Genomic DNA, 13,191 nt, shown 5'->3' with positions numbered 1-13,191 from the left:
AGGGGCTCCGTACGAACACCACAGGCACAAACAAACACAGATTTCTTCAATCAACAGACACAGTTTGAATCTAGTGGAAACATCATCCTATTTTATGTCCAAAGGGGAAGAAAATGAATAATTTCATCAATAGCCAATTGAGTAATTGAGTAATTGGCTATTGATGAAATTATTCATATATATTTTTCTGTACCATGGCCTGGTGCCATTTCAGATAGGGAAGCAAGATCTAACTATCACAATTTGTGCACTTGCAGTGGGGCTTCTGCTCTATCTCTTTATTTGAGTAGCCATATGTCCTCCTTGACAGAGGTCTGGCTTAAAGATAAAAGAGTCAGAAGAGGGGAGAGCAGGGGCCTGGAAGCTGCCCATCAACAGTTAGCTTCTGAACAGCCGACTGAGCAGGCATACAGGTCAGTTGGGTGAGAGTCTTCTTCGCTATGAGAATAATTCTATTTCTAAAGCAATGAATTCCAAATCTGCAGCTATAGATATAAATTGGTACATGCAGCGTCAATGCATCCTGTGTCCTCTCTTTTGGTGACATGTCTTCCTTTTGGCCACATCACCAAGAAGCAACTTTGGGCTCCTTTGAAGACCCTCCAAGTGCCCTTATTTTTCAGGGACAGTCCTGGATTTACAAAAGCTGTCCTGATTTCTGATTTGATCTCAGAATGTCCCGCTTTTCCTTAGGGTGTCCCTATTTTCCTCAGAAATATGTTGGAGAGTATGATAGGATGTCCTTATTTTCATTGGAGAAATATTGGAGGGTATGGAGTTATGTGAGCCCCTGAGCCACGGAGGTAAGTAACTACAGTCATACCTCAGAAGTTGAACAGAATCTGTTCCAGAAGTCCATTCGACTGCTAAAACGTTCGACTTCCAAAGCGTGGCTTCTGATTGGCTGCAGGAAGCTCCAGAGAAGCCCCATTGGACATTCAACTTCTGAAAGAATGTTTGAAATCCGGATCACTCACTTCTGGTTTTCAATCATTTGGGAGCCGAAACTTTCGACTTCCAAGGTGTTCGGGAGCTGAGGTACAACAGTATACAACTTTCAGAAGACATCTGAAGACAGCCCTGTGCAGGGAAGTTTTTTTTTTTTTTTTTTACTGTTTACTGTTTTATTATGTTTTTATAGATGGTACCATGTATATGTTGGAAGCAGCCCAGAGTGGTTGGGGCAACCTAGTCAGATGGGCAGAGCATAAATATTATTATTATTATTAAATAGGATGTCCCTATTTTCATCTGAGAAATGATGGACAGTATGCTTCTGACATCACTTTATTGTGCATTGATGATTATCTGAGTGCCATGATACCAAGAGCACATCAAAACAGCAGCAGAACATTTCTAGCATGAAAAATGTTATGATATCTGCTGGCAGCTGTGGATTGCTACTTATGCCATGTGATCACTTTGAACGTTTTGAGGGTTGAAATCAGCTTTAATGTGGGTGCATGAGCGACCACCCCAATACTGTTAAGAGCTCAAATTATCCTGAATGCACAATACAAAGGATTCTTCAAGGGGCTCCTCAAATAAACTTGAGGCACTGGCATTTGTCACTGGCCCTGAATTAGTTTAGGGTTCCAAGAAAAGAAGGTGCAACCTCTACACCAACACGTCAGAAGAAGTCTAGCCTTAACAAAAGGAAATACTATAGACAACAAGTGCTAATAAAGACATAAGGGTACATCAAACAGATGTCTTTTCCACATGGAAAAAGTGGTTCAGATTTTTCATGTTTGATGTATATGATAAGCGAAAAAGAATATTTGACACTACACTGACAGTGTAAATAACCCTTTGATAAGATACAGCTGTACTTATTCTTACTGTAAAAGCTTGTGCACACGTTGGCTGAAATCCTACATCTTGTAACCCTTGCGTAAGTCCTGTTGAAGTGAACACAAATTACCTGCACAGGACTGATGATAAACTGAATCACTGCAATGCACTTTATGTGGGGCTGCTATTCAGGTTGACCTGGAAACTGCAGCTAATACAGAATATGGAGGCTTGACTGCTCGTTGTAATCCACATGGAGAAGGATAGAGCATTACGATGGATCAAGTCCACCCGCATGTCAAACTTCTTCCAGCTAATGGGTCTTTTAACCACATCATTCATTTATACTTTGGGGGTGGGGACTGAAAAATATTCAGATAATGAAGTCCATAACTTTATGCTATAATTAACTTTGGGGGAAATACTGTTCTGTCCCACAGGAAGTGGGAATGATATCGAGGCCAAGTAGATTAGTCTCAGAGTTCCCATGCTCCTGGTAAGCCAGACAGAACTGGGAATGAGCACAGATTGACACTGCAAACTTATACAGTGGTACCTCGGGTTACGTACGCTTCAGGTTACATATGCTTCAGGTTACAGATTCCGCTAAATAGTGCTTCAGGTTAAGAACTTTGCTTTAGGATGAGAACAGAACTAGTGCTCCGGTGGCCCCATTAGCTAAAGTGGTGCTTCAGGTTAAGAACAGTTTCAGGTTAAGTACGGACCTCCGGAACGAATTAAGTACTTAACCCGAGGTACCACTGTATGGCACTTTTAATTCCGTTTAGCTGTCATGGCTTCCCCAGGAAAACACAGGGAGCACTAGTTTGGTAAAGAGGCTGAGAATTCCATAAGCTGCTTACAGGATGGCAATTCCCAGGATTCTCTGGGGCAAGGCAATGATGGCTAAACTGAGACTGTGGTATGACTGTGCCCTGAGTGTTGGAAGATAGAACTTTTTTTGTTTTTTGTTTTATTGCAAGAAAGCCCCAGTTCTTGAATTATGGGTAAAAAAAAGCAAATAGATCATTGCTCAGACTGCTTTTTTCTGTTTCTGGATAATATAAAACAAATGCAAAAGAGGAAATGGAGATCACTCCTAGAACAGTGTGGAATCCTGGTTCCCATAGGCTCCCCTGTAATGTCAGCAACTGATGAAACCAGAACCCTATGTGTTTAGAAAGCAGACTGAGGGTTTAACTGAGGTTTCCATGGTAATATTCATCTGAAATAATTGTACTTGGTGGAATTTTCATGGTAGAGCACTGAATGGAAAGGTGCCTTCACAACCCATTGTCTCAGCCTCCACTTTGGTGCACCCCCCCCCCCGGTTGTTAATTATGTTGTTTATCCTGGTCCAGATTCCTGAATCACAGACAGAAGTGGATACAGATGGGGTTAAAACTAGGTGGGGCAATATCAAAACATAGCACTATAAATAGCAATGCAGTATGCAAATCCTGTACCATTGTACTTATACAGTCTAATGCATAATTCTGGTGTCCTAGCTGTTTCTTCCATTTAGATCAGGGGTCGGCAAGGTTTACCTCGCCTGGGCCAGTTCACTCCAGCGAGATCCCTCTGTGGGCCGGATCGCGTGCACGCAATTTCTGGCATCTGCGTCTGCGCAGAAGCAATTTCTCGCACCGCAGAAGCGAGTCCCCACACCGCACTATGCCGGTTTAGCGCAGCGCATGGGGACTTGCCAAATGGGTAGCTCGGTTCGGGGCAGCTCATGGGACACTTGTGGCCCATGGGCCTTAGGTTGCCAACCCCTGATTTAGATCTATGAAACAAAATTCCAGTTCTTCATCACAAATGTCATACGAGATTGCAGTTAAATGGCCAATCAGATGTTATAAGGCTGGAGTTAGAAGGTTAACAGAATTATTTCCATGGCTTTTTTCTGGTTATAAAACCTTTAAGTAAAAAATGGCTAAGATTCTTCCAAGTACTACTACTACTACTACTACTACTACTCTTCTTCTTCTTCTTCTTCTTCTTCTTCTTCTTCTTCTTCTTCTTCTTCTTCTTCTTCTTCTTCTTCTTCTTCTTCTTCTTTATTAAATTTGTAAAATTCCCTACCCCCACAGGTCTCAAGGTGGTTACAACATAAATTCACAATATAAAAAACATAAAATACATAATGAAAACAAAAACAACCCAATAAATCCCCCCTCCCTACACATTTTAAAAGAGCATTGGGTGTCAATCAGCCAAAAGCCTGGTTAAAGAGAAACATTTTTGCCTGGCGTCTAAAGGGCGTCAGCTGAACTTCCCTGGGAAGAGCATTCCACAAATGAGGAGCCACTGCAGAAAAGGCCCATTCTGGTGTTGCCAGCCTCCGGACCTCTCCTGGAGGAGGCACACGAGGAAGAGCCTCAGAAGATGATCTCAGGGTCCAGAGAGGTTCATATAGAGAGAGGCAGTCCTTGAGGTACTCTGATAGATGCCAGATTCCACACTTATTTATTTTGGCCCTTTTAAATAACAGACAAACTTATTCTTTTCTTTCCTTTCCCTCTATCTCCTTATGTGATAGGGATATACACCTGCCAAATGTCAGGGTTTGACCCAGCACCTCCACAACTAGGGCCGGCCTTGGAAATTTGGGGCATATTAAGCAAACTATTCAACATTAACACCAACACTCACCTTTATCCTATAACTCCTTAGCAAACACAGAAAGTTGCCCTATACAGAATCAGATGAATTGGTCCATCTAGCTCACTATTGTCTGCACTGACTAGTAACCTTTCTCCAGATTTTCAGGCCAGGGCCTGTTCCAGCCCTACTTTGAGATGATGGGGACTGAACACGGGACCTTCTGCATGCATACATACATACATACATACATACATACGAAATGGATGTTTTGCTCTTTAACCATGGCCCTTTCCTTCACTTTCAACCATCTGCCTTGCATTCACTCCTTCCATTCTAATATCTACAGTAACCAACCTAGAGAGGGGGCTGGTTTCCTCTGCACCTTCCATTCTTCACAATAAGCTCTTTGCCTTAATGACATGTGTTGTTCATACCCTTAGAGAACTGGAGTCCTCAATATCCTCCTGGTGCAAATAATTTTATTGCAACTTAGTTTCTCCTTGCTTCCTTGTACTCTTCGTCACTCTCTTCATCTTTGGGTACAAGAGAAGCTCATGTACTAAAGTCCCTTCCATTTGATAGAAGCAAAAGTAGAATCCTACTCCAAAGGCCCACCCCTAACACTAGGTAGGTGACCGATTCTGAAAGATGTGAAACACAGTGGCGTAGCATGGGTTGTCAGCACCCGGGGCAAGGCAAGTAATTTGCGCCCCCTAACCCGTGGATTTGCGCCCCCTAACCCATGGATTTGCGCCCCTAACCCTAACCCCCAGATGTTGCACCCGGTGCGGCCAGCCCCCCCTGCACCCCACACGCTACGCCACTGGTGAAACATACAGAGCTTGGCCTAGCCCCGCATTCCCTAAGTTAGCTTCTTTCTATCAGGTGCGATGGACGGTGCTGCCCCATATCCAGTACTGAAGTAATATTAAACTGCTAGTCTGGTTTCCTTCGAATACATGGAATGAGGAAGGAGGCACCATCTTGTCCTTCAACTCAGGCAGAAGCATGTCTTGAGCTATCCCTGGCTACACCCTACAAAGTATTGCCTTTGGCAGATACACAGAGTGAACTAATTGTAGACCTATTGCTAAACTGGGGCTTGTCTTCTCCCTTGCACAGAAAGAAAGGAGCCAGAAGCAACTGTCAGTTTTTGAAACGAGAGAGAGAGAGAGATCTGTCAAAACTATGTGGAATATCCCGTCTTTTGAATGTCTATCAAACCACTTCTTTTCAGCTGGCTTTGGAATTTTTATTTTATTTTATTTTATTTATTCTCAAATGTTGCTTGGGAGGGCAGAAGGCCTTTTTAATTCTAGAGTCTGTTGCAGTTAAGGGTAAGGGCTGGTATTAATGGCAGCTCATTTAAGCCCTCCATCCCACCCCCACCCCACCCTGCTCTCATTAGGAATGAGGATGGAGGATGTGCTATAAGTTTCTGTGCTTTGTAAACAGCTGGTTCTAGTTTGAAAGACAGTGGCTAAAATGTCACAGCAGCCTTGCTATCTCTTCTCATGAAGGATGGTAGGGCTTGAGATAAACCTATCTTTTTCATGATAGCAAGCAATACTGCAGACCTTTGTACTTCAGAGAGCTTAGGGACCTGATACAGGTCACTGTTTGATAAAGAAAATGTACTCCTTTCAGAACTTCTTGGTGTTCATCTTGAACCCTGTCATTAATCTATGTTTCTGAAAGTGTTGTTTGGTACACACACACACACACAAAAAAAAAACCCCTGACAATTTTCAAAGTCCCTGAGGCCAGTCTTATGCACATTTCCTCATCAGGACTTATTGACAAAAAATATAGACAAAAATAGACAATAGTGCAGTGTGAACACTTACTAGTCTCTCATGATGTTTTAGGAAACTAAATGCAAATTTCAGTAACAGGCCTCATTTAATGTACATCCCCCCACAATTAAATGCGTTGCTACAGCTTTAAGCACGCACACTTTAAGGTTGATTTTCTTACTTTGTTCAGGTTTTTAGCATTTTTCAGTGGTAGCTGATTTCTCTCTGTCCTGCACACAGCCGTGTGATAAGTGGAGTGATAAGACAATTGGCAGCGCTGTAAAAGAAACACTCTCCACTCGGTTGCTTTCCAGTGCTGCTCCTTTGAAGTACTTAATTGCATTAGTTCCTCCGTGTTTCCCTTTCCTGCTGTAACTTAGCCAGCCTGTTTAATAGTTGTGGAATGTGAAAACTGCATAAAGAGTTATGGTTTGTTGGTTTTCCCCCACAGTGAGTTGCTACCAGATGCAAGCTGAGAGATATGTCCATGCATGTTGTCATTGCTAAAATGGAAAGAAAAGGAGGGGGGTAGTAAGTCCTGAACTGGAAAATAAATCTGAAAGATGCTTTAGTGAGTGAAACATCAAGAAAATTCATGTTTTGCCGAGGACTCTTTCTTGTCCATCATCGTCCAATCAATGACACTTGAACCTGGATTGACCAGGTCATCGCTCCACCCTTGTTTACAGCTGAGGAGAAATGCATAGGTCACCTTTTAGAATGACAATTGGTACATGGAGGATATGGTAATCCTTGAGTCTCAAAAGTGCCTTTGTCTTTCCATGCAAAACTCTTCATGTACAGGATGCCTGCTTTCTCTCTTCTTTACACAGATAACAACAAAAGACCTTTAGGAACCTCTCTCCCTGGTGGCAAAAAAAAAGTCTTTGGGGAGAGTAACCGGGTGAATTTCATGGGATGGGTTGCTTTTGTTTTATGCATCCCAGTCAGAAGGACATGCTGAAACCAAGAGTGGGGGAGATTACATAAAAAGGCACCTCCAGAGCAAAGATCTTTACATATGAATGAATATTTTGACTCAGTAGTTATTTATCCTTTTCAGGAGCAGCTTCTAGACTTTGGCCCAACAAGTCTGAAATAACAATGTTGTAAGCTCTCCAACTTCCTCATTTAGTTAAATTTCCGCAGCCTTGATTGGTGATTATACTTGTATGTAATTTGGTGTTGCATGTAATCCCTCCGTTTGCTCAAGAGATTCCATCAAGACCCTCCGCAGATCAAAAGCTTCAGAAGTTTTGTTTTCATTTGCATGTAAGGCTTCTTCCTCCAGCTTGTTACAAGAATGGCCTAGGGAGCATTCTTGAAGCCATGTAAAACTGCCAACTGACAGAGCCTGGTGGGGCGAGCCTTTGAGGTGTGTGTGATCAAACAAAAGTAAATTCGAACCTTTTGTTCAGCCAAGAGAGAGAGAGAGAGAGAGAGAGAGAGAGAGAGAGAGAGAGAGAGAGAGAGAGAGAGAGAGAGAGTCGAGGGGGGGGGTGAATACAACATCCTGCCATGGTTTTTCACTTCTTTTCACCTTAATAGGTTTGCAGGGGATATTTTCTGCTGTGAGAAATATTGCAAGCTAAGGTCCCCCAATTATAAAGGATTTGTAATGATGTTTCAAGAAGTACAGCATGGCACACACACAAAAAGTGGAAGGTGGGGGGGGGAACCTGCCATTGTGAGGTGCTTTATTTCCAACTCTCCATCTGTTCTCGCCCCCACCCTCAATTACAGCTGTTACTGTACTTTGATCACCTTCCCATTGCTGACAAATGATATGGCTCAAATTCCACACTCTTCATAAAATAGGCAACGTGACAAATCCCATCGGGTTCAACAGGAGCTTTGCTTAGGCAAAGAATGTATGACAGCCTTGAATAAAAACCACACGGTGGATAACATTATGTTTTCATTTATAATTTGCGCTGCACTATTTTGAATCCATTGATGTAACTGAAAACTGAGTATGGCTGGGCATATTGTATATTGCTCAAGTTGAAAGGGAAAACAATGAAAAGGAAAGGCCATGGGCTAATTTTTTCAGAAGCACCCAGCACTTGCTAATTGGGACAAATTTCCTAAGAATGTTTTCAATAAAGACAGCAATCTGCAACCAACTTCTTCCAGTGGAAAAACTCGGCAACATCTGGCAGAAGAAGTAGGTTAGCACAAGAACACTGAAAGCTAGGGAAGATACATACTAAACATTTTCTGCCCCCCCCCCCAAAGCCTGCCCATTTTTACATATAATTTTAGAAGGCAAACAGAGGTTACCGCTTACCAAACACCTTCAGGTTTTGCTAACTCTAACCTGCCATATTTGCAGTGGAATCTCAAATCTGTCGAAAACCTTCTGTCATAAACTAGTAGATGACTTCACATCACAACTAAAACACAATGTGCTAAAACATACTCTTACCCAGTTCCCCTTTTTCAAGAAAAGTGGGTGCTGGAGCTCACCATGAAGCTGTTACAACTCCAGGCAACTTGGGGCTGGCCTGAACAGATGCCAGTTTGACAACAGCCATGTTCACTGCCCACAGAGATGCTAAACACTATGACAAGCTGTCTCCCTAGCTAGTTTGGGGGTCACCCCAGTTCTGGTGCAGGTCAAATGCACCCCCACATCCCTCATTCTCTTAGATTCAGGTGGATAACTAAGAAAACTCAGAAAGGCCCTTGCACAAATGCATGCACTTCCCCAAACTTTTTTCAAAGAGGGCCAGATTTGATAATGTGAACATGTGTGAGGGCCGACCAAAATTGTTCAGCTTTTTTTCGGATTGAAGTTGCTGAACTTTTTTAAAGGATTTTACCCCAGGACATATACTGCCACAGGGGCAAGATTTAATCGACCAGCCCCTGAAATGGACTTTGGACACACCTGCCTTAAAACCTGCTGCTACTGCTTCTACACAGGAGACAGACTGGAGAAAAGGAAATATAGTGGTACCTCAGGTTAAGTACTTAATTCGTTCCGGAGGTCTGCTCTTAACCTGAAACTGTTCTTAACCTGAAGCACCACTTTAGCTAATGGAGCCTCCTGCTGCTGCCACGCCACCAGAGCACGATTTCTGTTCTCATCCTGAAGCAAAGTTCTTAACCCGAGGTACTATTTCTGGGTTAGTGGAGTCTGTAACCTGAAGCGTATGTAACCCGAGGTACTACTGTACAATCCTTTCAAGTGTCCCTATTTTCCAGGGGCGTCCCTGATTTAGAGAAGTACAGTATTCCCGGTTTCTGATTTGATCGTGGAATGTCCCACTTTTTCCTTAGGATGTCCCTATTTTCAGTGGAGAAATGTTGGAGGGTATGGAATTATCTGACCCCCAAGCCATCTGAAGGCAACCCTGTATAGGGAAGGGTTTTTTTAATGTTTAATGTTTTACTATGTTTTTATATATGTTGGAAGCTGCCCAGAGTGGCTGGGGCAACCCAATAAGATGGGTTTCCTCGGAGAAATGTTGGAGGGTATGGAAATACGAATTGGCCTTGCCCCGTAGCTTGCCCAATCATAGTTTGGAGCAAGGTGGAGTCATAGACTGACACACACACTGGCCAGCTTCTATTTCAACTTGAAATGTTTGTTATGGGCTTCTCAAAAAGGGGAGGGGGAGCACCAGCCTGCAATGGTGCCTAAGTGGGAGGTGCGGCGACTGTACTCTGGTGCACTGTGGCAGAAAAAGAATCACTGCTCTTACCCAAGCTCAGAGTTAGGCCAGACTCAAATGTTATGCCTCTGTGTGGAGGCCAGCAACAGTTGGAAACAAGACCTGTTGGAATTAATTCGACTTCTCAACAATTGTCTGGGTAAAGCAATCCTCGCCCTAACCAGGGACCAGAAAGCCCATCACTGTATCTAAACCTCCACTAGCTAGCATTGGCCAAGGTGGAAGCTTAGGAATCTTGTGATGGGTCTTTAGGACCAGATATAAGTGCCTAGAGGACCACATTTGGCCCCTGAATTGATGGTTCCCCAATCATATATTATTTTTTAAAAAACCACATTCCCTAACTCTGAAGTTACCCTGGCACGGTTTTTGGCTGTCCTGTACTAAACACAACTAAAGAGTTGCATCTTTGCACCTGAGGGGGAAGTTGTTTCACAGGACTGGGTCAAATACTGTAGCTCTCAATACATCTTAATTCTAGCAACCAAGTGTCTCCATATTGATGGCCTAAGAAGCAAGGCCTGGTTGGAGGCATGCAACTGATACAAAGACCCATATATAAAGGGTTGTGTGTTGTCTATAAATATGAGTAAGGGACACGGGTGACGCCGTGGTCTAGACCACTGAGCCTCTTGGGCTTGCTGATTGGAAGGTCAGCGGTTCAAATCCCTGCGATGGGGTGAGCTCCCATTGCTCTGTCCCAGCTCCTGCCAACCTAGCAGTTCAAAAGCACGCCAGTGCAAGTAGATAAATAGGTACCACGTGAAGGTAAATGGCATTTTCGTGTGCTCTGGCACTCATCACAGTCCTCTGTGCGCCAGTAGTGGTTTAGTCATGCTGGTCACATGACCCGGAAGACGGTCTGTGGACAAACGCCGGTTCCCTCAACCTGAGAGATGAGTGCCGCAACCCCATAGTCGCCTTTGACTGGACTTAACCATCCAGGGGCCCTTTACCTTTTACCTTACCGTACCTACAGTGGTACCTCGGGTTAAGTACTTAATTCGTTTCAGAGGTCCATTCTGAACCTGAAACTGTTCTTAACCTGAAGCACCACTTTAGCTAATGGGGCCTCCTGCTGCTGCTGCGCCACCGGAGCACGATTTCTGTTCTCATCCTGAAGCAAAGTTCTTAACCTGAAACACTATTTCTGGGTTAGCGGATTCTGTAACCTGAAGCATATGTAACCTGAAGTGTATGTAACCTGAGGTACCATTGTACAATCCACTCAACAGGATTTCAGAGCACAGTTGAGCACACTTCAACTTTTTCTTTGGCATTGCAAACAGAGATCTGCCTTAAGCAAGCTGTTAAACATCCCTTGGTCAGAAGTCAAGCCTTTTCCACAACTTAGATGTTTTATAGCTTCTCATCTGCAAACTAACAAGCTCGTTTTTCATTCTGAAGCAGTCAGATACCATGCTGATATCTTTAATGAGAGTTCAAGCCCACTGAAGGATCCTCACTTTAACTATCAGCATGACTTTATTATATGATTTCCTTGTTGCTGAAGACCTTCTTTCTTGAGGTTATGGCTGAGTAGTTGCACTTCAGCTGCTGCTTAGAGCCACATGGAATATCTTATATGGAACGTCACCTTATGTTGGTGCTGATCTAATTACATATGTATGTCTAAGCAAGTGAAACATGTTTGGAGATTTGAATAATTGGAATAATAATATAAAAACTTTCAGACTTTAAACTGGTCTATACTGTACAGGTTTAAGTATCATACACACACACACACACACACACACACACACACACACATAATCATAACTTATAAAAAGCTATTGCAATACCACATGAACTGTTTAATTCAATCCAATTAGGCTGGTATAAGCACATTCTTATTACTTACCATAGTTAAATATATATATATATATAATGTAGTCCAGACTGTCTTGATAACATGATGCATATTCTCTGTTAAGAATCTTGATTGAGAATAACCCCAAAAAAAGTTTCTGTAAAATTTCATTAAAGTGTTGTTTTAAACTGTGATTACTTTGTATCTGATTTTAATTAGCAAGTGTTTAGTCATTTCGCTATGTTCCCTGCTTAAATTAATAGCAAGGTTTCTTTTCTTTTCTTTATTGATTAAGCTAGTTGCAGATTCAGGCTGTACAGTAATGCCCTACAGAAAAGCTTGAAAGTATCAGGATTATATTATGCAAATGGTTTGAAAATATTTTGAAACAGGCACCACTTCAGCATGTAGATATTGGCTAAAGCAACTTTAATATGCAAGACAGGTTGTGGGATGCTTAGCTGATCCAAATGCCAGTCTATGGATTTGAAAGACTAAAGATCACATCAGGGGGATGTTGACAGAAGTGACACTTTGCAAAGTGCCAATGATTTATGCCAATGTCTTGCTTGATGATACTGTTATAGACAGCACTGTCATTACAAAGTCCCTAACGACTTCGGTCTACATTTATGGTGCACAAATTATAGGTGAGCCCAAAGATCGAAACCTTCCTGACTTTTAGATTTCTGTGACCATGGAATTCTCACTAGGTTTGGTAGCGGTGAACCATTAGTCTTTTCACATGAAACTAAGTACCATCTAAGAGAACAATAAACAACACTATATATAACTACAAGGTTTTCCCCCTGACAAGGGTAGAAGTGTTGCAGAGATGGAAACTTGTGTCTATTTGAACAGTAAATGTGTTTGTAATTTTCTCATCTTTCATAACTTGGTCCTACTTTCATCCACAGTATTACACATTGAGTCAATTCTGTGGAATATGGCAAACTTCTGACAAAGATGAGCTACTGCTCACATCGATGCTTAGCTTCATTTTGAATCAGGCACATGATTTCTAAAGAGCAACTTTTGATGCCCTGGAATAAGCTGTCAGTGATGTTATGGATTGACCTTCAGTAAGGTGTATAATATTCTAATGTTGTCCAACACATTTTATGATTTCTGAAACAGTCGCTAGCTCAAAATAAATTGCCATTGTTCTCTCCAGAAAACTGGATTCAGCTAAAGGTATTTTGCTATGTGTATTGGGGCTGAGATGAGTAGGAGTTAAGACAACTAAAGCAAGTTTGTGTTTTTAGATCTGTAGATAATGCTAATGGAAAAATAAAAACATTTAGTCAAGTAGAAATCTCTTTCCCTTTAAATATTTATTAAAACAGCAACAAAGTCTTGAGCAGCATTAGAGTTAATGAAAGAAATTCCCTTTACAAGATTGAAAATTGAAGTTGGGCATCTCAGGGACTAAGTATTAAGAATAGCAGAGATTTTAGTGAACATTCATAGATTTCTTCAGCAGGAGCAGAACCTTCTTAAATGA

This window comes from Podarcis melisellensis (assembly GCF_964234715.1).
Source record: "Podarcis melisellensis genome assembly, chromosome: 12".
Classification (NCBI taxonomy): domain Eukaryota; kingdom Metazoa; phylum Chordata; class Lepidosauria; order Squamata; family Lacertidae; genus Podarcis; species Podarcis melisellensis.
Note: the sequence above shows the minus strand (reverse complement) of the source record.